The 27,160-nt window shown below is 43.8% G+C and overlaps 1 protein-coding gene across 6 annotated transcripts in view; it reads left to right on the forward strand.

The window, feature by feature from the left end:
- The window catches only part of PCGF5 (polycomb group ring finger 5), a 133,079-nt gene that overhangs the window by 23,528 nt on the left and 82,391 nt on the right, over positions 1–27,160 (forward strand). The window contains exon 1 of one of the 6 annotated variants that reach the window (XM_021073243.2): positions 375–702. The exons of 4 other annotated variants lie outside the window; for them this stretch is intronic. The gene's annotated coding sequence lies outside the window, so the exon portion shown is untranslated. Of the gene's footprint in view, positions 1–374; positions 703–27,160 lie in introns of those variants that run through there. One more of the 6 variants, XM_084994841.1, reaches the window with a different exon arrangement.

Genomic DNA, 27,160 nt, shown 5'->3' on the forward strand with positions numbered 1-27,160 from the left:
TGTGGTGTAGGCCATCAGCTATAGCTCCAATTCAACCCCTAAAAAAAAAAAAGTCAATATGATTTGACTTAATTTTTTATTTAAAAAAATTTTTTTTCTCTTTTGTCTTTTTAGGGCCATACCCACAGCATATGGAAGTTCCCAGGCTAGGGGTCAATTTGGAGCTACAGCTGCCAATCTACACCACAGCCACAGCAACGCTGGATCTGAGCCTCATCTGTGACCTACACCACAGCTTATGGCAATGCCGAAATCCTTAACCCACTGAGTGAGGCCAGGGATCGAATCCTCAACCTCATGGTTCCCCGTCAGATTTGTTTCTGCTGCACCACAACGGGAACTTTTTTTTTTTTTTCCCCTGACTTAATTTTTAAAAGCATCATGGTGGCTGCTAGGAAAATGGACTGAAGGGAAGAAGCCAGAAACCAATTAGGAAGTGACAGCAGAAATCCTGATGCAAGATGCTGATGGCTTCAACAAGTGGTAGTGGAGATGATAAGTGGCCAGATTCTAGACGTATTTTGAAGATAAAGTCTACTTTGTGACTTAAATATGGAATATGAGAGAGAGAGAGGAGCCGAAGATGATTCTATAGTTTGGAGCCTGAACAACTGGAAATATGCAATTGCTGTCAACTAAGAGTGGAAAGCTGTGGGTAGAGGAGATCCATGATGGGGAGAGTTGGAATTCAGCTTGGACGCAGTGAGTATGATGTCTGTTAGATACCCATTTGGAGATGCAGCATGTGGCAGGCAGACCCACGGCCCCCAAAGATGTCCACATCCTAATCTCCAGATCCTGTGATCTGTACGCCACTTTAGGTAGCAAGAGGGACTTTGCAGATGTGATTAATTAGGGACTTGGAGATGGAGAGATTACCCTGGATTATCCAAGTGGGTCTGCCCTAATCACCTGAGTCCTTAAAAGTGGAGAATCTTTCCTTTGGTCATCAGAGAGAGAAGTGACTCTGGAAGAATGGTCAGAGAGATGCGGTGTTGCTGTCTTTGAAGACAGAGGAAGAGGGCAACAGGCCAAGGAATGTAGGTGGCCTCTAGAAGCTGGAAGTGGCCAAGAAACTAATCTTCCCCAACATCTGATTTTACCCCAGTGAAACTCATATGCTACCTGCAAAACTATAAGAAAATAAATTTGTCTTAAGGCACTAAATTTGTGGTAGTTTACATGACTCTGGAGGGGAGGGGAGAAGGGTCTGAAAGATTAGAGAGTATGTATGTATGTATGTATTTTGCTTTTTAGGGTCATACCTGCAGCACATAGAAGTTCCCAGGCTGGGGGTAGAATCAGAGCTATAGCTGCTGGCCTACACCACAGCCACAGCAATGTGGGATCTGAACTGCATCTGTGACCTACACGACAGCTCACAGCAATGCTGGATCCTTAACCCCCTGAGCGAGGCCAGGGATCAAACCCACATCCTCATGGATACTAGTTGGATTCATTTCCACTGAGCCCAACGGAACTTGTTAGAGAGTATTTAAAGCCCTGGGGCTGAATGAGTAAAATGAATCACTAATAGAATGAGTAGAAATAGAGAAGAGGACAAAGCATGGAACCATTGGCAGTGTCAGGAGGTCAGGGGAAAAAAAGGAACAGCAAAGCACACTGAGAATGATGAGTCAAGGAGAGAGGGGGCAGACACAGTAGGACGGTGTCCTGAAAGGCAGGCGAAGAAGGCTTGTCAAGGAAGATGGGGTGATGCGGCTGATGGGTTAAGTAAGGCGAAGAGTGAGGCAGTGCTCCTTTCCCTGGGGCCTGGTCTGAGGTACCTGAGCTCCTCGGACGTGTCCTTTTCTTTGTGTGACCTCTCCATGTGGTCTCTCTGGCATGGAGGCATCAAGGGACCCAGACTTACATGGCTCCTGGTGCTCCCAAGGAGCATGTCCCAAGAAAGATCCAGAGGAAAGTCATGTCATGTTTTATGACCAGCCTTGGAAGGAAGTCACATAGAGTCACTGCTGCCTGGTCATAGCCCTGCCCAGATTCAAGAGGAGGAATCACAGACCCATCTCTTGATGGAGGAGTGTTCACGCCATACTGTAAGAACCATGAGGAATGGAAGGTCTATGTTGGTGTGGTCGTCTTTAGAAAATAAAGTCTCATGGGCAGTATTATCACTGCACTGGCTGCTGTATTCATTGAGGGCTTACCAGGCATTGTGTTATGTGCTGGATGTGTTATATTATTTACCCCCTGGCAGGTGCGATTTGTAAGGTAGCTGCCTTTTTTTTTTTTTTTTTTGTCTTTTCTAGGGCTGCTCCCACAGCATATGGTGGTTCCCAGGCTAGGGGTCTAATCAGACCTGTACGCCACAGCCACAGCAACGCGGAATCCGAGCCAGGGTCTGCAACCTACACCACAGTTCACGGCCACACCAGATCCTTAACCCACTGAGCGAGGCCAGGGATCGAACCCCCAACCTCATGGTTCCTAGTCATATTTGTTAACCACCGAGCCACGACAGGAACTCTGGTAGCTGCCTTTTCACAAGGCGACAAGGAGACAGGTTAACTGACTGGTGGGAGCTCACGTAGGACTCCTGACTTCAGTGATGAAAGGGCTAATAGCAGGGAGGAGGTGGGGGCCTGACTCCCAGAGGGAAACAGAACCATGGGCCCCTTCCTGACCCTTTTTCAGCAGCTCCTGGCAGTCTGCCCCACTCCCCTTCCTCTGTCTTCTTTCCTCTGGTGTCAGTGTATTTCCATTACATGTCAGTGATGTTTTCCTATACTATATTCCCCTACCATGCATGTAAACCATTTCAGTTATGTTTTTGAGTCTGTAGATTGATTGGGAAACATAAATGTTATGAAAATACAACTAAACTGATTTTTTTTGGTTTTGTTTTTTTTTGTATTTTGTCTTTTTAGGGCTGCACCCGCAGCATATGGAGGTTCCCAGGCCAGGGGTCTAATCGGAGCTGTTGCTTCTGGCCACAGCCAGAGCCACAGCAATGCCAGATCCGAGCCGCATCTGCAACCTACATCACAGTTCACAGCAACACCGGATCCTTAACCCACTGAGCGAGGCCAAGGATTGAACCTGCAACCTCATGGTTCCTAGTTGGATTCGTTTCCACTGTGCCACGACGGGAACTCCCTAAACTGATTTTTTAAAAACTTTCTAAATTGTACACTGTTGATATGTTGGAAACACACACACACACACACACACACACACACGACACATGACTGGTGAATCTCAAAACTTTTTTGCAACCAGAAGGCACCCCTGAGAATCACCTAGCTCAGTAGCTTTCAAAGGAGATTCTCCATCCTGATGGGAGGGAACTGGCATCCTTTGTTAGTGATCTCCTCCCTTCCCTTCCTCCTGAGGAGGGCCAGCCTGTTGCACCCAGAAAGGCAGGAGCTCTGAATCCTACTCATTTTAAACCACTTGACTGAGCATCTCGTAGACACTGTTATACAATATGTGTTTTAAGGTATGAATTCCCTACATGTAAAACCTCCCAAACTGCTGACGCTTCTGTGGTTTTCCCCTGCATCTAAGCATCCAGTTTTTAGAAATTAGAAATATATATCTGATCTTAGGCTTCTAGGCACCTAACAGAGAAAATAGACAATTTGTTGTTTTGTACTTGCAGCTCTGATTTAAATACCTTGGGAGAAAGTAGAAACATTCTCTTTGTCTGGATTCATATTGCCATTTAGAAAAGAGTTCTTCAGGTTTTTCTCAAGATGACCCATTCGTTTATTCATGATGATCATCTACTAAGTGTCAGATATGGGAGGAATCTACAGCAGTGAACAGAACAGATAAAAATCATCTGCCTTCCTGGAGCTTCCATTCTAATGGGCTGAGATAGTCAATAATATAGAACATGTATAATTTGTCAGATGGGAAGAAACATGGAGAAAAATCAATCCAGAGAAGGGAATAGAAGTATCAGATTATGTTACCTGCCCAGCTGTGTTCCTAGGACTTCTCATCTTCTCCAAGTAGAAGCCAGAGTCCTTATGGTGGCACAGAAGGCTTGGTATGACCTGGCCCCTCATCTCCCTGACCTCACACCCTTGAGGTCCTCAGCCACACTGGCCTCCTTGCTGTGCCTTGGGCATCGGCTTGACTCCTGCTCATGGCACTTTCATTTCTCTGTGTGTAGCCACTCTTCCTCCTGATAACCATAAGACTAAGGCCTCATCTCTTTTTGGTCTTTGCCCAGATGTCACCTTCTCATTGGTGCCTTTGCAACCTACCATCTTTGTTTTATTTTTATTTTTATTTTTTTTATTTTTTATTTTTATTTTTTTGTCTTTTTGTCTTTTTTGTTGTTGTTGTTGTTGTTATTGTTGCTATTTCTTGGGCCGCTCCCGCGGCATATGGAGGTTCCCAGGCTAGGGGTTGAATCGGAGCTGTAGCCACCGGCCTACGCCAGAGCCACAGCAACGCGGGATCCGAGCCACCGCATCTGCAACCTACACCACAGCTCACGGCAACGTCGGATCATTAACCCACTGAGGAAGGGCAGGGATCGAACCCGCAACCTCATGGTTCCTAGTCGGATTCGTTAACCACTGCACCACGACGGGAACTCCTGTTTTATTTTTAAATTAAAATTTTCCTTTTTATTTTTGGCTTTTTAGAGTCACACCTGTGGCACATGGAGGGTTGCAGGCTAGGGGTCAAATCGGAGCTGTAGCTTCCAGCCTATGCCACAGCCACAGCAGTGCCTGATCTGAGCTGCGTCTGTGACCTACACCACAGCTCATGGCCATGCCGGATCCTTAACGTACTGAGCGAGGCCAGGGATCGAACCTTCATCCTCATGGATGCTAGTTGGAGTTGTAACCTGCTGAGCCACAACAGGAGCTCCCCCATCTTTATTTTAAATTGCCAATCCCCCTCCTTCCCCACCCCTGACACCCTTCCTTTCCAGGAGGTCATAGCCCAGCAGAGAAGGTGACTGGATGCCACCTGTTGGGCACAGCAACTGGCAGAGCAGCCTCACTGGTGGTTGGAAAGCCGTCTCTGTCCTTCAGTATTGCTGGGAGAGTCTCAATAAAGGCCCTGCCTAGTGGTAGCACCATGGAATCTCCCAGCCCCTCAGGAGTGGGATCTGACCCTGAACTTCATTCGTGGGAATTCCCAGAGTGGTGTTTGCCTCAGTCATTGGGATGGTGCCCCTTGTATGGGTTGGATGTAGTCTCCTGGCATGGAGGGTCCTCTTTCAGATGGACAGTTGCTACTGCATGACTTCTGACAGGGTGTGTTTGCTATGTTTAGTCTGCTGCTGCTCCTTGGCAAGGCCATTCTTATTTTCCTTTTCTGGGAGAGATTTCTCTCTTTCATCGCTCTCTGTGAGCGCCTCATCTGCATTCTCAGCTTTCAGTTTCAGTGACTATGCTGACCTTTTATGTATTTCTTGTTTTTGTCAGAAACTGAAACTGCATCTCATATATAGCTGGTCTGTATCTACCTCATTCCTGTTTTATTAAAAAACTTCACTTTTTCCCCCCTCGTCTCTACCACTTCCTGGTCTTACAGCATTGAAAAGGCTATCCCTGCTTCCACAGGCAAAGTTCCAGAGTCTATGGTTTTCATGCCATAATAAATAAAATTTAAAATGAAGTTGTCCTAGGTTGGATCCTCTGGGAAGCCGGCTGTGAGGTAGAGTTGAGCGTTCGGGGTGTTTATCAGCCCTGCGAAAGGTGGGAAGGATGCAAGGGGGCAGAAGCTGTGCTGTGGGACAGGCCGGGTGGCCACCTTGGTGGCCCCCAGGGAGTGTGGTGCTGCAATGCCCTTCAGCGTTGTCTTGACTTGGGCTGAGATGACCTTTCCACTCAGGCATCCTTTAGTCAGTGTGTGATGGTGGCCTTGGGAAAGTGTGACCTTGGGCAAGAGGACAGAAGCTGCCCCGCCTCTAATGCAGCCAGGAGGACTTCCCTGATGGGGCCTCTGGGCCGGGCTGCCCAGCTTCGTCTGCACTCAGGTAGCCATGGCTCCAAGATGTGGAACCATGTTTGAGGTGAGACGTAACCTCCACTGTCAGGTTTAATTTCATGTTGAAATGTGCTGTATTTGATTGACAGCAAAGGATCTTAGAGCCTAAAGAGGGCATAGAGACTCTCTCTCCAGCCCCCTTGTTTAGCAGATAGAAAAATGGAGTCAAGAAGGAGAGGAAATCTCAGTTCCATTTCCCCCAGAAACAGACCCCAAGATGAAGACTTGATAGGAAGCAGTTTCTTGGAGAGGTTCTCCCAGAAATGTCAGCAGGGAAGGGGTTGAGTGGACAGGGCAGAGAACCTTAAATAAAGGTGCATTTTCAAGAAAATTACTTCTGTGTGTGCATGGAGCTCAGTCCCTCGAGGGAACTCAGGGAAATGGTCCACACACTTGGGAGTTACCCTCCCCAAAGGCAGGGAAGCAGGGATATTTGCCCGTGACTGAGGGTGGTTTCCTGGACACGTTAGCTGCCCTGCATCCCCAGCTGCCTGGCTGAGTGGGCCCAGCCTGCACCCAGGGCCACAGTAAAAGCACAGGGGCCACAGAAGGCTGCCCGCAGCACATGGACATGAGACTTGGGGGCCAGGAGCGTGGGGAGACAATGATGACATTGTCTACAGGGCATTGCCCCAGAGAAGACTAGAATCCAGGTGTCTAGGTGTCCTGATCACCAGCCAGGACGCTTTTTTTTTTTTTTTTTTTTTTTTGAATACACCTGCAGCTGTGAAAGTTCTTGGGCCAGAGATGGAACTATGCCACAGCTGTAACCTGAGCCACAGCAGTGATAATGCTGGGCCCCCAACCCACTGAGCCACCAGAGTGCCCTGTGGCCAGCTCTTTACACTGACTCTTGAACATCTTCCCACACTGTGCCCGAATGTATTCTGGGTAATCTGGTGAGGAGCATGAAGCTGTAGAATATGCAGAGGCTACAGTCCCTCCTTCAGAGAAACAGTCTAATTGGAGGGCCTAACGGACATACATGTCCAGGAGAACACAAGAGAAGATGGCGTGAGCCTTGGCATCAGTACATGTGGATGATATTGTATTGAAAGCTGTGCATCACCTGTGTCAGTGCCAAGCAAGGTGCTGCTTACAAAAGCTGGCTCCAGAAGGAAAGGGGCTTTGTGTTTTGTTTTGTTTGTTTTTGAGAGGTTGAGTCTGGATCAGTGTCTCAGGGAAATTTTGAACATGGATTCATGTGGACTGAGAGGATGGCGTATTGGTTAAGAGTTGGAGGCCAGTTTTTCATCCTACTTCCATCGCTCCATGGTCATTGCACAGTGGGCTCCTCTATAAAATAATGGCATCGTAGAATCCCATTCAGAGCCATGTTGAGCACCGTTAGTGAACATTCTTTAACTGAGAGCCTGCCAGGTAGAAGGAGGTTGGTAAACATTAGCGGCAGTTCGTGATGATTGTTGACAGAGGAGACGGGAAAGGTACGGTCATGTGGGAGAATGGCCAGGGCAAGAGAGTCGAGAAGCAAGAGGAGAAATGGCTGTGAAGTGCGCCTTAGATGGTTTGCTGCGAAAGTGATGGGGAAAGCTTCCTGAAGCTGCCCACTCAGACCCCGACCGAGTTCTCATAGGAGCCTAGGTCCCATCAGAGCAAAAGTTTATGGGGAAACCCAGTATGTAAAAAATATATACAGAGCCACTCATTTGAAGGTGGAGCGGGGAACAGGGGTCCTGTCTCCTCCTCTTTCCCCTCCACCCACAGCCCCTGAGGGAATTCTGAGAAACCCCAAAGCTGCAAGAACAAAAACAAGTTCTACAGAAAGATTTTTAAAAGCTACTGTAACACCTCATTTGTTCTGTATTGAGTTTGTTTTCCAGAAAAACATTTTTTTAGAAACTCATCTTGAATGATATTTTGCTTAAGTGTGTTACTTTTGTGCCTTCTTAACAAGGCTGAATGAAAACCTTTTAATCTGTTCTTAATGACTTTTGATTATAGTAATGAACATTTAGTTACGGGTCTGTGCTTTGATGTGGTGATTTCCAACCTCAGAGGTTCTGAAGACTTAGGACTGTTTACTTGTGCTGTGCTTTTCAAATTGTTACAAGAGGCAGCATGGCAGCAGGGGAAGGTCCTGGACTTGGAAGCCAAGCTATCCAGGTTGGAGTCCCAGCCTTGCATCTTCTTAGCATTGTGACTTAACCTCTTAACCTCTCTTCACCTCAGTTTCTTCTGAAAATTGGGAAGAATAGTCATACTTACCTCCAGAGGGTTATTGTGAGAAATAAGTAAGTTTTCGTATGTTCATTCCTTAGAATGGTGCCTGCATATAAAAAGTAACATGCAAGTGTTATTTTTGTTATGGTGAATGTTTCTGTTTGTAGAGTTCTTCTGTTTTCTCCTTTGATGTAGCACAGTGGTTTAACCTAAGAGCACTGAAGGTGAATAACCAGGATTTGAATCCCACCACGTCTGTGATCTTGGGAAAGTTAATTTAATTCTGTGATTCGTTTATTCATCTGAAAAATGGGGCTAGTAATGCAATTCATAGGACTAAACAGGATAACATTTGGACAGCCCTTACTTAGCACAGTATCTGGCACACTGTATCATAGCCATCATTACTACAAATAACTAAGGCTCTAAATGAGGGATACTGTAATATAACAATAGAGCCAGAAGTTTTTACTATATTGACCCCTTTAGAAAGAAGCCTTCAGAAATTTCCTCTGATTACTTGTTTTTCACTCAATAGCATTGTTATTTATCTTAAATAATAAACATTTTCAATGTGCTTCTTCATACTGAAACAAGGAGTGGATGGGTGGAGGGATTAACCATTTTTGCTATAAAATGTGATGCTTATTATCAAACACTGAATCAGAACTTTTTGATGTACTTATGTTGAAAGAGTTAGATTTTTCTTTTCTCTTTTGGTTAAAAGGTTGGCATGGTTAGTATTCAAAAGGAGATTTTTTTTTTAAGGAAAATAAGCAGTAAAGAAATGACTAGAAGCAATACAAGGTAGGCAGCAAATTTTCTGATACAGAAGAGGCCAGATGAGATTTTTAAAAACAAAAACAGGCAAGCAAAAAACCAGTGATTTTGTAGTCTTAGTAGGAGTGGGGCGGTGGGGGGATGTTCTTCTCCCAGCCACCAGTGTACCTCTTGGTACTAAGCATTTTAAGGGCTAATTTAGGTTTCTGGACCATGTCACTATCAAAACTAAGCCATGCCTGAGGATTATGTATAGCCAAAGTTTTATTGCACAGCAGAGTGTTAAGAAAAAATATCTAACTCTTGGGAATGAGGCACAGAGGTGATTGCATGTCCTTTCAGTGTTAGGCTGAAGCGTTAGCTATCATATGCAGTGAAGGAGCACATACTTCTCTAGGAAACTGTACCTTTGTTTAACTTTTTAGTTACTAAACATGGATTAGGACCCAGATTCTATGAAGGTAGATGTGTCTTGAAGATTGGTAACTTGCAAATAGTTTTTGTCTGATAGAGAAGAAAACCTGGAAAGATTATGGTTATATCAAACTGTAGCACATTAACCAGCTTTTTATCTGAGTTAGCAATCTTACTTCAATGTTCTGTTTTTCATTGACTATATATACTTCAGGATTTCCTATACTCCATGAACTGGATGTATCATTCTGCTGATTTTGTTATTAATGACTTAAATTTTTGACACGCGCTCAATTAATTTTTTAAATGGTTTAAATATCATTTAATGGAAATTTATTTTGAAATCATTATCCAGAAATCAAATATTATAAATATGAGGTTCTAAGTTTTTGATGAACTATGTTTATAGTACATAGATATCATTTAGTTGACTATTGTATACAGATATTCAATGAAATCTAAATTTTCTCAACTTAAAAAAATTATTATAGTTGATTTACATTGTTCTGTCAGCTTCTGCTGTACAGCAAAGTGACTCAGTTATACATGTATACACACTTTCTTTCCCACATTATCTTTCATCATGTTCCATCACAGGTGATTGGATATAGTTCCCTGTGCTATACAGAAGGACCTCATTGCTTATCCATTTTTTTTTTTTTTTTTGTCTTTTTGCTATTTCTTGGGCTGCTCCTGCAGCATATGGAGGTTCCCAGGCTAGGGGTCCAGTCAGAGCTGTAGCCACCAGCCTACGCCAGAGCCACAGCAACGCGGGATCTGAGCCGTGTCTGCAATCTACACCACAGCTCACGGCAACGCCGGATCATTAACCCACTGAGTAAGGGCAGGATTCGAACCCGCAACCTCGTGGTTCCTAGTCGGATTCTTAACCACTACGCCACGACGGGAACTCCTGCTTATCCATTCTTAATGTTAACAGTTTGCATCTATTAATCCCAAACTCCCAGTCCATCCTACTCCCTCCCCCTCCCACTTGGCAATCGCAAGTCTGCTCTCCATATCTGTGAGTCTATTACTGTTCTGTAGATAGATTAATCTGTGCCATATTTTAGATTCCACATATAAGTGATATCATATGGTGTTTGTCTTTCTGACTTACTTCACTTAGTATGAGAGTCTCTAGTTCTATCCATGTTGCTGCAAATGGCATTATTTTGTTCTTTTTTTTAGCCGAGTAGTATTCTGTTGTACCACATCTTCTTAATCCATTCATCTGTTGATGTTGTTTCCATGTCTTGGCTATTGTGAATGATGCTGCAGTGAACATAGGGGTGCAGACACACGCTCAATTTATATTTGGCTCAATTTATATTCGTATTAACGTACCATTTTCATTTTCATTTTTCAATTATTTATTTTTATTTTTTGGCCATGCCCACAGCATGCAGAACTTCCCAGGCTAGAGATTGAACCAACACCACAGTGGTGGTAAAAACAGATCCTTAACCTGCTGAGTCACCAGGAAACTCCAAGAGTTACATTTTCTTTTTTTTTTTTTTCTTCTCACAGTCACATCTGCTGCACATGGAAGTTCCCAGGCTAGAGGCTGAATTGGCCTGCCTATGCCACAGCCACAGCAACACGGGATCCAAGCCACATTGCCAACCTACACAACACCTTGTGTCACTACGAGATCCTTAACCCACTGACCAAGGCCAGGGATCAAACCCGTATCTTCATGGATACTAGTTGGGTTCCTAACCTGCTGAGCCACAATGGGAACTCCTCCAAGAGTTATGTTTTTAATTTCTTGAAAAAAGCATCCTAGCAAACCATCTATATAGTACAGGGATTTCCTTCCTTACTCTTTCCCACTTTCTCTAACGTTTTTGTTTACTTTACATTGTAATTGCGAATTGAAATATTTTCTAGATCTTTTATTCTTTCAATGTAGGCATTCTGTGAAGAACAGAAGCAAATGTAGGTAGTCAAAAGCTTTAAACCTGATTGTCTAGGCTAAGTTTAGTTGTGAACCTAAGGATTTCAGTAAGGTCCACATTTCTGAAATGAGTGTTATGTCAATATAAGTTAATGTAACACTTTTATAACAGTTTTCATAATGTGATTGTGCAACTAGTTGCTGTTTATTGAAATTGTTTGGGTTTATGGAGCATGACATAAAAATTAAAAAATGTTCCATTTCATGTAACCAGAACTATAAATGAGATAGTGATAAAATTGAGAGAACATGTTTTTGAATAGGTATTGGTTTTTATAAAGAATATTTTTAGAATTATGAATATAATGCTTAATTTGTATTATTTCTCTCCATTCTTTACTCCTCATAAAGTATTCTGACAAACTTTGCAATAGGGAAGAAGGTTATTTGTTATGGATGTCTTAGACAGGATCCCAGAATTGGATAATAAATTGAACTTATGACTTTCTTTTTTTGTTTGTTTCATTTCCGTTATAGCTTATTGCAGGATATTGAATATAGTTCCCTGTGCTACACAATAGGACCCTGTTGTTTAACCATTCTGTTCTATATGTAATAGTTTACATCTGCTAGTCTCAAACTCCCAGTTCGTCCCTCTCTGGCCACTGCTCCCCCTTGGCAACAGCAAGTTTGTTCCCTATGTCTGTTACTGTTTCATAGGTAAGTTCATTTGTGTCATATTTTATATTCCACATATAAGCGATATCATATGATATTTGCCTTTGTCTGTCTGACTTACTTCACTTAGTATGACAGTCTCTAGGTCTATCCATGTTGCTGCACATGGTATTATTTCATTTTTTATGACTGAGTAGTATTCCACTGTATGTATGTACCACATCTTCTTTATCCATTCATCTGTTGATAGACATTTAGGTTGTTTCTATGTTTTGACTATTGTAAATAGTGTTGTGTGAACATAGGGGTGCACGTATTTTTTCAAATTATAGTTTTGTATGGATATATATGTCCAGGAGTGGGATTGCCGGATCATATGACAACTCCGTTTTTGGAGGAAGGGAGCCTCAGTACTGTGCTCCATAGTGGCTGCATCAACTTACATTCCCACCAGCAGTGTAGGAGGGTTCCTTTTTCTCCACACTCTTTCCAGCATTTGTTATCTGTAGACTTTTTAATGATGGCTTTTCTGACTGGTGTGAAATGGTACTTCATTGAAGCTTTGATTTGTATTTTTCTAATAATTAGCAATGTTGAGCATCTTTTCATGTGCATGTTGGTCATCTGTGTGTCTTCTTTGGAGAAATGTCTATTTACATATTTTTTGATTGGGATGTTTGGGGTTTTTTTTGTTGTTGTTGCTGAGTTGTATGAGCTGTTCGTATATTTTGGAAACTAAGTCCTTGTCAGTCACATTATTTGCAAATATTTTCTCCTAGTCCATAGGTGGTCTTTTCAGTTTCTCTTGCTGTGCAAAAGCTTACAAATTTGATTAAGTTCAACTCGTTTATTTTTGCTTTTGTTTCTATTGCCTTGGGAGACTGACCTAAGAAAACTTTGGTACAGTTTATATCAGAGAATGGTTTGCCTATTGAACTATGACCTTTAAGGTCTCTTGAATTGTTAGAGTAATGTGATCCTGTAGTTTTCATGAAAAACTTTTTATATTAGTCCTCTTCCTTTTGTTAGAAGTTTGCTCCCCTCCTTGCCCCAGACCTTGGTCTCAGGGCCACTCCACACTGGTGCTTCTGAAGTCCTGGGCACAAGGTGGGAGAGCAACACTGACCACCTGGCCAGGCTCCCCAGTGTGCTCTGTGTGCCTAGTCTCACTTGGCTGTGTGGCCACCCCGGTTCGTGGAGACCACAGTGGTGCCCGGTCCATACCCCTGTCTCTCCCCCAACACACACACACCCCATTTCCAGGCCCAGTCCTTCCTCCATGCTTGTTCACGAGGACCCTGGCCCTCACGGGCAGCAGCAAGGGGGGTCCTGACTGTCCAGGGTTGGGGTCTGCCCTATAGCCAAACACCCAGAGTCAAGCCTCCAGATACCTGGTCTCCCTCCCAGAAACACGAGGCTTATTTTTCTCATTAAAGAAAATCGAAAGTACTATGCCATTATTTAAAAAAAAAAAGTTTGCTCTCAGTTCTTTTAGATACTCTTAACTAATATGTACTTAATATGGAGTTCCCTGATGGCTCAGCAGGTTAAGGATCCGGTGTTGTCATTGCAGTGGCAGGGGTCACTGTGGTGACATGGGTTTCAGTCCCTGGCCTGGGAACTTCCTCATGCCACAGGTGCTGTCAAAAAAAGAACTTAGGGAGTTCCCATTGTGGCTCACCGCAAATGAATCTGACTAGTATCCGTGAGGGTGCAGGTTCGATCCTTGCTTAGGGATCTGGCATTGCTGTAACCTGTGGTGTAGGTCACAGACTCGACTCAGATCTCAAACTGCTGTGGCTGTGGCTGTGGCATAGCCCGGCAGCTACAGCTTCAATTCGACCTTAGCCTGGGAACTTCCATATGCTATGGATATGGCCCTAGAAAGACCAGAAAAAAAAAAAAAAAAAAAAAAGGAATTTAAAAGAGTTCCCATTGTGGCTCAGTGGTAATGAACCTGACTAGTATCCATGAGGATGTGGGCTTGATCCCTGCCCCTGCTCAGTGGGTTAAAGATATGGTGTTGCCATAAGCTGTAGTGTAGGTTGCAGATGTGGCTCAGATCTGGCATTGCCATGGCTGTGGTGTAGGCCAGCAGCTGCAGCTCCAATTCAACCCCTAACCTGGGAACCTCTATATGCCACAGGTGCAGCCTTAAAAAAAAGACCAAAAAAATAAACACCGGATCCTTAACCCACTGATCAAGGCCAGGGATTGAACCTGAATCCTCATGGATACTAGTTAGATTTGTTTCTGCTAAGCCATGATGGGAACTCCCTGTTTTTTTGTGGTTTCGTGTGTGTGGGTTTTTTTTTTTTTTTGCCTTTTTAGGGCCGCTCCTGTGGCATATGGAGGGTCCCAGGCTAGGGGTCCAAGCGGAGCTGTAGCCGCCAGCCTACGCCAGAACCACAGCAATTCGGGATCCTAGCCTCGTCTGTGACCTGCACCACAGCTCACGGCAATGCAGGATCCTTAACCCACTGAGCAAGGCCAGGGATCGAACCTGCAACCTCATGGTTCCTAGTCAGATTTGTTAACCACTGCGCCATGATGGGAACTCCTCCCTGTTTTGCTTTTAATGAGCCTCTTTGAAAATTGCCAAAATGGAGAATAAATAGATATGAAATGGTAGAGCCATTTCTATCCAGGCAAACCTTTGGTTCTCAAAAGTTGTGGAAGGTGACACCCACGAGAACCCAGACAGTGCAGAAGGAGAGCTCAGAGAATAACCAGTTGGTTGTGCACAGCACAAGTTCCCCTACTCGCAGTTGGTTGTTGCTCTGTCCTTTCTCTCTCTTCCTCAAATGCCTTTCCCCTTTGACTGCCTCAGTTTCTTTTTATGAAAATAAGTACTTTTGGTATCGATTGAATACTGTATAGGTGACCAAGTTCAAGAAATGCAATAAATGCCTTCATCTGGGCACAGTATTGAAGGTTTCCTTGGTGTTAAGTTATAGCTTCTTTCTCGTGAAATGCCAAAATTGAGGATTTTCCTAAAAAATCAGAGTTTGTAGCTATATTTAAATTGAAGAAATTTGTAATTTTTATCTGTATAAACAATGTTTAAAAATGTTATAGGTAGGAGTTCCCATTATGGCTCAGCAGATTAAGACCTGACATAGAGTCCATGAAGATGTGGGTTCGATCCCTGGCCTTGCTCAGTGAGTTAAGGATCCAGCGTTACCACAGGCCGCAGCATTGGTCGCAGACGCAGCTTGGATCCAGGTTGCCATAGCTGTGGTATAGACTGCAACTGCAGCTCTGACTTGACCCCTACTCCGGAAACTTCTGTATGCTGCAGATGTGGCCTTGAAAAAAAAAATAGAGAGGTAAATCAAATTGCATGTAATACAGGTGTAAGACCCTGTTTTTGGTTGTTGTTATTGTTTTTTGTTTTTTTTTTGGTTAGCCCAGTGAAATCCAATCTGTAAATATAATTGTTTTTAAAGCACTGACTATATTTCTGTCTCTCATTAGAGTTGCTAAGTTGAGTAACATCTTCATTTCTCTGATTCCATGCCATCTATCCTTGAGCACAGTTGCTCCCAAACGTTTTGAAAGGGTACTATTCATTTCCTTTTTTTCCCCCTGCATTTCCAAATTACTAGAAATTGTTAATCTCTATATCCTTGGCCCAGCCCAGCTAATAGGGAGTAGGTATCCACCCCTACCCCAGGTCAGTCATGGCTCAAACTCCCCCACAGTCTGCGAGTGAACACATACCTGCAGTCCCAGAAAAGCATTCTATAGGTGACCTGCTTGTGTTCTGAAGTTCATTTATACACTAATTGTTATGAACCAAGCTCAAGATACATTTTTTCCCTCTAGAACAATGTTATGAGTATTATAAATGATTGCTTTCACATGCCAGCCCCACAGCTCCTATCTGGTATGTGGTCAGTCATCAGTCTAACCATCCCTCCTCCTGCCAAATACTTATGTTCCTACTGTGTGCCAAGCACCAGGCCCTGCATCAGACTGTGCCTGAATCAGTTATAGGTACAGTAATAGAGGTGAAAGGCACCTGTATTAACGTTTTGGCAGCCTCTACCAGCTTAACAAGAAATTGGTTTTCTCATCTTTTTCCTATGAAATAGTCCCACAAACATAGACGAACTGCTGTATGCTGTATGCTGGGCCCCTTGCTTGAAAGTAGGACTAAAAGAGGGATTGTGGTGACCCCTCCTTTACAGCAGAATTTGAAGAGTGGAGAGGTAGTTCCCAGATGGTTTCTGAAACACTTTCTGGGCATTTTCAAAGACTTTTTAGTGCTGATGCCCCAGGTCCCTTCAAAACCTGGAGTTCCCATCGTGGCTCAGTGGTTAGCGAATCCAACTAGGAACTATGAGGTTGCAGGTTCGATCCCTGGCCTTGCTCAGTGGGTTAAGGATCTGGCATTGCTGTGAGCTATGGTGTAGGTCCCAGACGTGGCTCGGATCCTGCGTTACTGTGGCTCTGGCGTAGGCCGGCGGCTGTGGCTCCAATTCAACCCCTAGCCTGGGAACCTCCATATGCCTCGGGAGCAGCCCAAGAAATGGTAAAAAGACAAAATAAATAAATAAATAAAATAAAAATAAAAACGTAACTTCCGGGAAGGGATGACGCCATTTGTGACAACCAGCACAGGCACTGGATGTTTTGAATCAGCTATGGTGGGGCTTTTTTTTTCTTTTCTTTTCTTCATCCCAGAGAGAACCTCTAGGAGATTCTCTTTGAATGAGCGTTAAATGACAGTGGAAGGAGAAAGGCAGGGTGTGTTCCCGAGTATAGAGTATGAGGAAGAAACAACCTGAGATGGAGCTAGCAAAAAGGGGATGCCTCTGCACCGAGCAAGCACCACCCCCCACCCCTGCCCTCCCCGGCTGCTGTTCCCCCATGCGGGGGGGATCCCTTCATTACTAGGCTGGGTGGTTGACTGTCCAGAGAAAGATGGAAAGAAAGGTGAGTGGCAGCAGTCGGCCTAGTAAAGAGAAAAGTCTTGATAAAGGCCTGGGAGGGGATGCATGACCTCACTGCCTCCAGTCTCCCTCTTCCTCTGCCTCAGCTTGAGCACTGCCCTGCCTCCATGCCTTTGCACATGCTGGGCCCTCTGCCTGGCATACTCTTCCCCCAGTTACCTGCATGTTTAATCCCTCACCTCATTCAGGTCTCTGCTCAGTGTCACCTGACTAGAGTCCTTCTCTGACCACCTGTCTTAAATAGCACTCCCTCACTGTCCCTCTCAGCCTTATTTTTCTTTGTAGCACTTAATTGCTACTTGACCTTGTTTATTTCTTTATTGTGTTTCCTTCTACAAGAATATAAGCTCCAAGAGAACAGACCCTTTGTCTCTCTTTCCTGTGCCAAGAACATTATAGAAGGAATTGGGAGGTGCACTTTCAAAGAGAGGTGCACTTGCAAAGAAGAGGCTTTTAGCCTGGAAAATGCTTTTCCCTAAAACTCTTTTAAAGAGGGGATGTTTTTGAACCTGTCACTTGTGTTTCTTGCAAGATTCTTTGGGAGTTCTTGTTATGGCTCAGCGGGTTAAGAACCTGACAGTGTCTCTGAGAATGCAGGTTTGATCCCTGGCCTTGCTCGGTAGGTTAAAGATCTGGCGTTGCCACAAGCTGCAGTGTAGGTAGCAGATTCGGCTCAGATCCCATGTTGCTATTGCTGTGGTGTAGGCCCGCAGCTGCAGCTCTAATTCGACCCCTAGCTTGGGAATTTCCATATACTGCAGGTGCAGCTGTAAAAAGAAGAGAGAGAGACCACTTTGGGAAGTTCCCTGGTGGCTTAACAGGTTAAGGATCTGGTGTTGTCACTGCTGTGGCACAGGTTCAGTCTCTGGCCCTGGAACTTCCACATACCCTGTGTGCAGCCCCCGAACAAAAACAAACAAAAAAACCCACTCTAGGTGGGGGAGGGTGCCGTTGGTAGTGGTGTTCTAATTCTTAAAAGTTTGTGGGCTGGGGCTTGTTTTTAATTGCATTGCTTTTTGATCTTCCACTTTTTTTTTTTTTCTGTTTCCAAATTTTTGTTTTTACACATTCAAAATCTACAGGAAAGTTGCCACAATAGTTCACTGAACAGCTATGCACCATTCACTTAGGTGTGCTGCCATTTGTTAACATTTCGCCACATTTGCTTTATCTCTTTCTATATACATATTATTATACAATTCTCGCTGAACTGTTTTAAGAATAAGTCTCAGAAATGACCCTTCACCTCTAAATACATCAATTTGTATCACCTAAAAAGGAGATAGAGTTACCATATTCAGGAAATGTAACATTGATACAGTAGCATTCGCCAATGTTGGGGCCTGTTCTCAGTGATGTCCTTAGTAACAATAATAGCCACATAACAGCAAAAAGGAAGTCTTAATCCAGGAAAAAGTCCAGTATCACACATTCCATTTAGTTATCAAGTCTCTTTCATCTTTCTCAGCTTTTCTTTTTCATAGCACTAAGGGTTTTTTGAAAAATGTAGGAGTGCCCATCGTGGCTCAGCGGAAATGAATCTGACTCATATCCATGAGGACTCAGGTTCGATCCCTGGCCTCACTCAGTGGGTTAAGGATCAGGTATTGCCGTGAGCTGTGGTGTAGGTCACAGGTGCGGCTGGGATCTGATGTTGGTGTAGCTGTAGCGTAGGCCGGCAGCTACATCTCCGATTCAACCCTTAGCCTGGAAACTTCCATGTGCCGAGGGTGCGGCCCTAAAAAGACAACAACAACAAAGAAAGAAAGCAAAGCAAAGCAAAGTACAGACCATTTGTTTTGTAAGATGTCACTTGATGTGGGCCTATTCATGTTTGTCCATGATTAGAGTCATATTATGCATCTGGAGGCACAAATATTTCATAAATGCTATTGTATCCTCCTAACCGCATCACCTTAGCAGGTACATTATGTCAGGTGGTCCAGTTTATAGTGATGTTAAATTGATCACTTGGTTTAGGTAGTGTCCAGTACATTTCTCCACAGTAAAGATATCTTTTTCCTTTTATAATTCATAAATAATATGTGGCGAGATACTGCATAACAGTGTAAATCCTAGTCCCTCAACAGACTTTCACCTAATGACCTTAGAATCTCTGGAGATTCTGCCTAAATGCATCATAAAGTGATGGTGGTTGCAAAATGGAGATTTTCTAACTCCTTGGTTCCTCATATAGTTATGAATTGGCCTTCTGTTTTAAAGAAGAGCTTCCTCTTACCCCATTCATTCGTTTGTTATAAATATGGACTCATGGCTATTTTCCTTAAATTCAGTGTGTTATAATCCCTTCTGTCATTCATTTTCATACTCAGTTAGTTCTAGACTTGGCCTAACTGCCCTGATTCCTAGCATATGGGGAGAAATAGCTCATACTAGGAGTAATAAATATTTTTAGTACTTTCACAGTACTTCTGAAATTTGAGCTCTATCCCAATCACTTGGGGCCCCAGATTCTGCATTTGTAATAAGCTGCCTGCTGATGCTGGTGCTAATGGTCTGTGGGCTGCCATTGATGGAGCCAAGGTGTAGGAGCCCTCTCGGTATTACCATGAAAAATTTTCCCCATTCATGTGGAAGAGACTGGTTTTTATTTGTTTGTTTTTGTGGCTCTGCCCTGGGCATGTGGAAGTTCCCCAGCCAGGGATCAAACCCATGCCATAGCATCGATCTGAGCCACTGCAGTGATAATGCCAGATCCTTAATCCACTGCACCCCCAGGGAATCTGAGACTGGTCCTTTGAAACCTGTATGAGCTCGGGTGGACGTGGGAGAGATAGAGCCACATCCCTGTTACTTAGTTCCCAGAAATCATGATAATGAGGAATGCTGTATTCCTCTCACTCATGTTACTTTTGCATTTCCTTAGAAATCCTGACCTTGCACTGGCTTCAAATGATTCCTGGGGTCAAGGGAAACGGTGACAGCCTCAGGGGAGGATATCTCTACTGGTTTTCTCTATTCATCAGATGGAGCTTTTGTGATACCAAGAGGAGATAGGTAGCTTGAACTTTCCTCATCAAAAAATATGTGTTCGGAGTACCTGCTGCAGCTCAGTGGGTTAAGAAATCGACATAGTCTCCGTGAGGATGCAGATTCAATCCCTGCACTCGCCCAGTAGATTAAGGATCCAGTGTTGCCTTGGGCTGTGGTGTAGGTCACAGACACAGCTCCAATTCGACCCCTAACCTGGGAACTTCCATATGACACATGTGCGGCCTTAAAAAACAAACAAAATATATGTTCCTTTGTTTTTCTCTGTTGGCATTATGAGCTTCTTGTCATTGGTAGATTTCAGTGGCTTTTAGTCAAATTATTTTATTTGTCCCATTAAAAGCTATTTCTAGATGGACTGTCATTGGCACTCTGGTCATATGCAGTTTGCAGGCACTACATTCATAAAAATTCCAAATATCTGTGGTACTTTATTTTTCTTAATAATCTTGTTTAATCTATTTACGTTTTTATTGGTAATCTTTGCTTTCCTACCATAATTTCGTCTACTCATTTGTCATCTGATTTTTACATTTCTCCTTACTTCATTCTACTAAGGATTGTCCAGGGGTTCCCTGGTGGCTCAGTGGGTTAAGGATGGATAAGGATGGATCTGATGTGGTCGGTGTTGTGGCATGGATCTGAACCCTGGCCCAGGAACTTCCGCCTGCCACAGGCATGACCAAAAGGGGAAAAAAAAAAAAAAAAAAAAGAATTGTTGGGGGTCTTCCTTATAGAAGAAGGGCACTTTATATAAGTGTGAGAATCCCTCTCTGGTGGTCTTCAAGGGTGCATCATAAATCAGAGGACACCTGATCAAATGAGCTGAATGTTTGTATCCTCCAACATTCCTGTGGTGAAATTGTGCCCCCTCCCCAATATGATGATATTAAAAGTTGGGCCTTTGGGAAGGAATTAAAATTAGGTAAAGTCGTAAGGCTGGAGCCCACATGATTGGATTAGTGCCTTTGTAAGAATCTGGAAAGAGCTTGCTTCCTCTGCTCTGCCCTTAGCTCATGTGGGGATCCAGATGGTCAGCTACCTGCCAACCAGAAGAGGGCTCTCACTAGCACCCAACCTGATGTCACCCTGATCTTGGACTTGCAGCCCCCAGAACTATGAGGAATAAGTTTCTTTTGTTTATAAGCTATCTGGTTTATGGTATTTTGTTATAGCAGTCTCAACTAAGACACTGGGCTGATATCGAATTGTAGTCATCCTAGTTTAGTAGTTACTGATCAGTCCTGGGGAGTGAGAGAATGTGGAACCAGTGTGCACATGCCAAGTCAGTTAACAGAATTCAGAAGGTTTTCGAAACAAGTGTTTGCTTTTGTTTTTTTTGGTCTCTACCATTTGTAGCTTTTGCTGTTTCTCACGTTTCAGGAGGTAGGTGATAATAGTATTAGACTTCCAAAAAGCTTAAACACTTTCTAACTTAGGAATGGTTTACAACTTTGTGCATCTCCGGGCTCTCCCTTGGCTTCCCCTTCTTTCCAGGAGGTTGGCCCCCTCCTCCCTGCTGAGGGGTGCCAGGTCTTCTTCCCCTAGTTGCAAGGAAGCACCCTTCTCTGCCAGAACGTGCTACTTGCTCTCCTGATTCCTCTTATGCTCACAGCACATACCTGCGTGCTCACTGAACTATGTGGAGTTAGGAGGCATTGTATTCTCCCTCCCTGAGTAAAGTTTGTATGACAGAAGGGTGTTTAATTAGCTACACTATAAAAATATTGTATCTAAAAGCTAACCTGGCAATCTCTAATAAGATGCATCAACAGGTAAATGCCTTTTAAGTGTCCTTTGTTAGAGGATATGCCACTCAAAGGTTTCTAATATCAAACTGTATAATTGGCTTAGCCTGGTAAGAGATGGTTGTCCTGCAGAGGTTCTGGGGTTGCCATAGAAGCACAGGGGCCAGCAGAACCTGCAGTCTATGCGGGCCACTGTAGGGTACTCAGGGGCTTGGCTGTGGTGGGGTGCCAAGACCCTGTGGAAAGCAGAAAGGCTATCTCAGTGCCTCGTGCTCAGCACCTGGTACCAATTAGACCACACCTGCTTTCTGCTGTTTGGTCCCTCCCTTTCTCTCTTCTGTGAGCTGCTCTTAAAAAAAAAATAAAAAATAAAAAAAATAAAAATCCCTGAAAATCAGAAGCATTTCAGATTCTGACCCAGATCCCTATGTATCTTTATCACATCTCAAAACTGTGTTTGAATTCTGGTGATAGACGGAGAGCAGGTTTCACCTCCTTCAAATGTAAAAGAATAAAGAGCTCATTCTGACATTGAAAAAATACTCAAGACAGGTGAGCTGCTTCACAAAAACCTCTGTAGGACTTTGGCAGATCCTTCACAGTGCCCCAAACGTGTTTGGCGTTGTAGGTACTGGAAAGTGTTTGTTAAGTAAATGATCCAGAGCTAAAAAGAAAGGCAGCTGGGTGCATCTTATTTTCATTTCCCATCTTATCAGCCATTTCCAAACATTTTGATTCCAGCAAACTGGGATGCCTCATTCTGTTTCCAATGCTGTATTTGAATGCTGCTCTAGTGTGAGTTCCCGGCTGTTTACACACTCACATATGCATAGACTGGTGATATCTAAACACAGAAATGCCTGCTTCGTTGGCATGACTAGCTGGGGAAATTAATTGTTGGGTTGGAGAATACTCTGGAAGTTATGTGTGCCTTTACTTTTACCCCAAAAGTCTTGAGATCCTTTCCCAGGGGTTCTTTCATAATAGTGTGCTGCATGCATTTCACTTACTGTACTGCTGCAAGGTTGTGAAGAATTCAGCCAGCAGCTATGGAGCATCTGCTAGGTTCGCAGACCTGTGCTGGGACCTCTTTGTCCTGCTGCCTTCAGGGTGTTTGCCACCTGGCCTGGTGGACCACAGAAACACTAGACATCCACGCTCATACTGAACTAGTAAGCTACCAGGTGGACAGGTCTCCCGCAGTTCTCAGCGAAGAGAGACTCAAATGAGGTGGAAGGACTGGAAGAAGAAGCAGTTTGAGAAGATGTAGAATTGCAGTTGGTCTTCCTGGAAGAAGAGGAGGAGGAGGAAAGAGAACATTCTGGTCTGGTGGGGAGCTATAGAAATAAGCAAGGTTTGCTGGTCACATTGTGTTTGCCTGTCAGTGAGAAGCCCACTCCCGCTGTTGGGGAGGGAGGAGAGAGGATGATGAAGCCTGTTTGGTTGCAGGCCCCAGAGGCGCTATGCTTGTGCAGAGTGAAGTGGTCTGGAAGGTGGTTCAGCAGCACCAGGACATCCTGCAGCCGCCCTGCTGGGTTCCGCTCCTGCCTCCACCCCTCATGAGCTCTATGATCCTGGTTGTCCTGAAAACTCTCTGTGCCATGGTTTCATTTATTAAACTAGGACAATGATTTTTTTTTTTTTTTGGCCATTCCCGTAGCATGAAGATCGAATCCATGCCACAACAGAGACCCAAGCCACTACAGTGACAATGCCTGATCCTTAATCCACTGCACCACAGGAAAACTCCAAGGACAATGATTTTATTTATCTCACGGGGTTGCTGTAAAGAATAAGAGAAATCATAATCACATGGCGTACTTACTACAGTGCTGGGGCCTCGGTAGACCTTGTTACATTATTCTTAATTATTTTTTTTTAATTTTTATTTTTTTCTTTTTAGGGCCACACCTGTGGCATATGGAAGTTCCTGGTCTGGGGGTCGAACTGGAGCCACAGCTGCAGGCCTACATCACAGTCACAACAATGCCAGATCCGAGCCGCATCTGTGACACATGTTGCAGCCTGCGGCAACACCGGATCCTTAACCCACTGAGCGAGGCCCGGGATCAAATTGGCATCCTCATGGACATTATGTCGGGTCCTTAACCCACTGAACTGCAATGGGAACTCCTCATTATTCTTTGTTGGCTAAGAGAGAGAAGTAGTGGCTTTAGGAAGCTGATTCTGAACTGCAGGATAAGGTGAGATGAGCTTGAGGAGGGTTCGTGGGGTTGCTGTTGCCTACATGGAGTCTGAGATAGGATTTTAAAGATGTCATCTGAATTCCAGTCTCTGTGTACAGGAAGGCACAGGAAAATACAGAGGATGACGTGTTGAGTGAGGTTATTCTGTTTCCACGCCATGTCCATTTCACTGGTTTTAGGGTCATTCCCTTGTGGTGCAGGGGGTTAGGGATCTGGCATTGTCACTGCAGTGGCAACAACTTCACTGCTGTGGTACGGGTTCAATCCCTGGCCCAGAAACTTCTATATGCTATGGGCACAGACAAAAAACCCGCAGAGTTTTAGGAATAATCATGCTTGACAGCCATTCAGAAATGATTTGGCTAGATTATTTGGCAGTGTCCTCTATCAGCTACAGAGAACACTTATGCTGGTCAGTTAGAGGAAATGAAGTACTGGTCCAGAAGTAACTTGGTTAATATTTTATATTTGTGTACCATAGGTTGCTTGGCTGACAGGGATGAGATAAAGTATTGAATCTGAATAAACCAAAATGGAAAATAACTATGACTATCCCTACAAGATTATAGTGTCTAACTTCAGTAACTCATGCATCCTAATTCTGTTTATATTATTTACACTTTGGGTGGATAAGAAAATGGAAGCCACCTACCTATATAAAAACAAGAATTCTGTTTCCTACCTTTTTTTGAAGCTCATCTTTCTTTTAACTATAAAACTTTTGGCTGAAAGTGGGCTTAATTCACTGATGCAGTAGGAAGTCTGAAGTTTTACTAAGCTTGATGTTCTCTGTCTTTGGAAAGATATGAATAAGTGGCATTTCAGACCTATCTTCATGGTAGAAATTGTATGAAAAAATTTATAGCGTGAGCATTACACTGCATGAAGAAACAGCATCTTCAAAGGATAACACCGTAAAACACTCACACTTTTGTTTCTCACAGGAAGTTTTACCTAACTGCTACTTGTTTATATTCTAATATATATTCTAAATATTATAGAGGTTAACATATGTGGTATAGAATGTTCTTAATGTGTAGTTTAAATGGTTTCCAGGGTCGAGGTTTACAAATGCTGGTAGTTCTGGTGTAGCGGTCCATGTGTAATGCCAAGCATCAATAGTTGTTAATTAGTCTTGATGATATTTGTGTCTTTTATAACCAGTTAAGAGTAAGTGTGATTCAGGAGTTCCTGTCGTGGCACAGGGGAAACAATCCAATTAGGAACCATGAGGTTTTGGATTCGATCCCTGGCCTCGCTCAGTGGGTTAAGGATTCTGGCATTGCCGTGAGCTGTGGTGTAGGTTGCAGACATGGCTCAGATCTGGCATTGCTCTGGCTCTGGTGTAGGCCAGCAGCTGTAGCTCTGATTAGACCCCCAGCCTAGGAACCTCCATATGCTGCAGGTGTGGCCCTAAAAAGCAAAAAAAAAAAAAAAAAAAAAAAAAAAGAGTGAGTGTGTGATTCAGAATTCAGAGTTACTGCTGTGGTGCAGAGCATTAAGAATCCAAGTACAGGAGTTCCTCTCATGGCTCAGTGGTTAATGAATCCGACTAGGAACCATGAGGTTGCAGGTTCGATCCCTGCCCTTGCTCAGTGGGTTAACGATCCAGCGTTGCTGTGAGCTCTGGTGTAGGTTGCAGACATGGCTCGGATCCATGAGGTTCCAGGCTTGCTCAGTGGGTTAATGATCCAGCGTTGCTGTGAGCTCTGGTGTAGGTCGCAGACATGGTTCTGGCGTAGGCTGGTAGCTACGGCTCCAACTCGACCCCTAGCTTGGGAACCTCCATATGCTGTGGTAGTGGCCCAAGAAATGGCAAAAAGACAAAAAAAAAAAAAAAAAAAAAAAAAGAATCCAAGTGCAGCGGCTCAGTTTGCTTTGGAAGTGTCGAGGGTGGCAGGGAAGAGTGGGTATGACTCTAATGTTTGAAGAAATACATCTCTCTAGTTCTTAGTCCGTGCAGTTGTTAAAATACACTGTGCACATATGTGAGTACATTGTATAAATATGTATGTTTATGTATATATATCAAGTAATCTCTGTAACTTTTTGACTATATGTAGCACAGATTAGTTCTTTGCTAGATATTGTAACCATTATGCTATATCAGATTCCTTTGAACTAATCCAAAAGAATATCTAGAATTAAGTGCAGTATAAATTGATTTTAAAATAACCATATTCTGGAGTTCCAGTTATGACTCAGTGGTAATGAACCCGACTGGTGTCCATGAGGATGCAGGTTCTATCCCTGGCCTTGCTCAGTGGGTGGAGGATCTGGCATTACTGTGAGCTGTCGTGTAGGTTGCAGACGAGGCTCGGATCCTGCGTTGCTGTGGCTGTGGCGTAGGCCAGCTACAGCTCTGATTCTACCCATAGCCTGGGAGCTTCCAAATGCCACAGGTATGGCCCTAAAAGCAATAAAGAAATAAATATATAAATAAAAATTAAAAAACATATTCTGGCTTATATACTTGGAAGAGTTACATCAGTATAAATGGAGATTTACTACTCCTCCCTTTCTGTTCAATTCTGTCAACCCCTTCCCTTTTTTATCTTCCTCAGACCCTAGTATAGTCACCCTTAGCCTTTTCTCTGCTCTATTCCTGTACCACGTTTCCAGTCCTTTAGCCTTTTGGTCAGTCCATTCATCTGTTGTCCATTGTGGCCATCTGCAGATCAGTGCTACTAGAAATATGGTATCCACAGAGTTCCCGTTGAGGCTCAGCAGGTTAAACGTGTGCTATGGTGTAGGTCACAGATGTGGCTTGGATCCTGAGTTGCTTGTGTCTGTGGTATAGGCTGGCAGCTGCAGCTCCGATTCAACCCCTAGCCCGGGAACTTCCATATGCCACAGGTGCAGCCCTAAAAAACCAAACCAAACAAAACAAAGAAAGAAATATGGTATCCGGTTCAACTGGGTTCTCAGTGCTGGGTTGTTTTGTTTGCCTGTTTTTAAATCCTTTTGTATGCGCCTGGACCAATTCTCTCATTTCCTGTAGCCATGATCCTGAATTTGATCAATGTCCTTAAATTCTTTAACCCAGTGGTGGTTGAGTTGTAGTCCCTTCTGGTAGAAACATTCCAGGAGAGAATTTCCCCTCCCCAGTGACTCATGTTCTGTGCTGCTGCTCCAATCTCTACCTCTGTTGTCATATGGCCATCTTCTCTGCCTCTGTGTCCACACATGATGTTCTCCCTGTTTGTCTATCTCCCCTTCTTATAAGGACACTAGTCCCATTAAGTTAGAGTCCAGACCAGGACTCTAATGTGACCCTATTGTAACTTGATTCAACCTTCAAAG

This window comes from Sus scrofa, chromosome 14 (genome assembly GCF_054392235.1).
Source record: "Sus scrofa isolate SSC_HxYL_T2T_F1_AM1 chromosome 14, Sscrofa_HxYL_maternal_Yorkshire_Landrace_v2.0, whole genome shotgun sequence".
Taxonomy (NCBI): Eukaryota; Metazoa; Chordata; class Mammalia; order Artiodactyla; family Suidae; genus Sus; species Sus scrofa.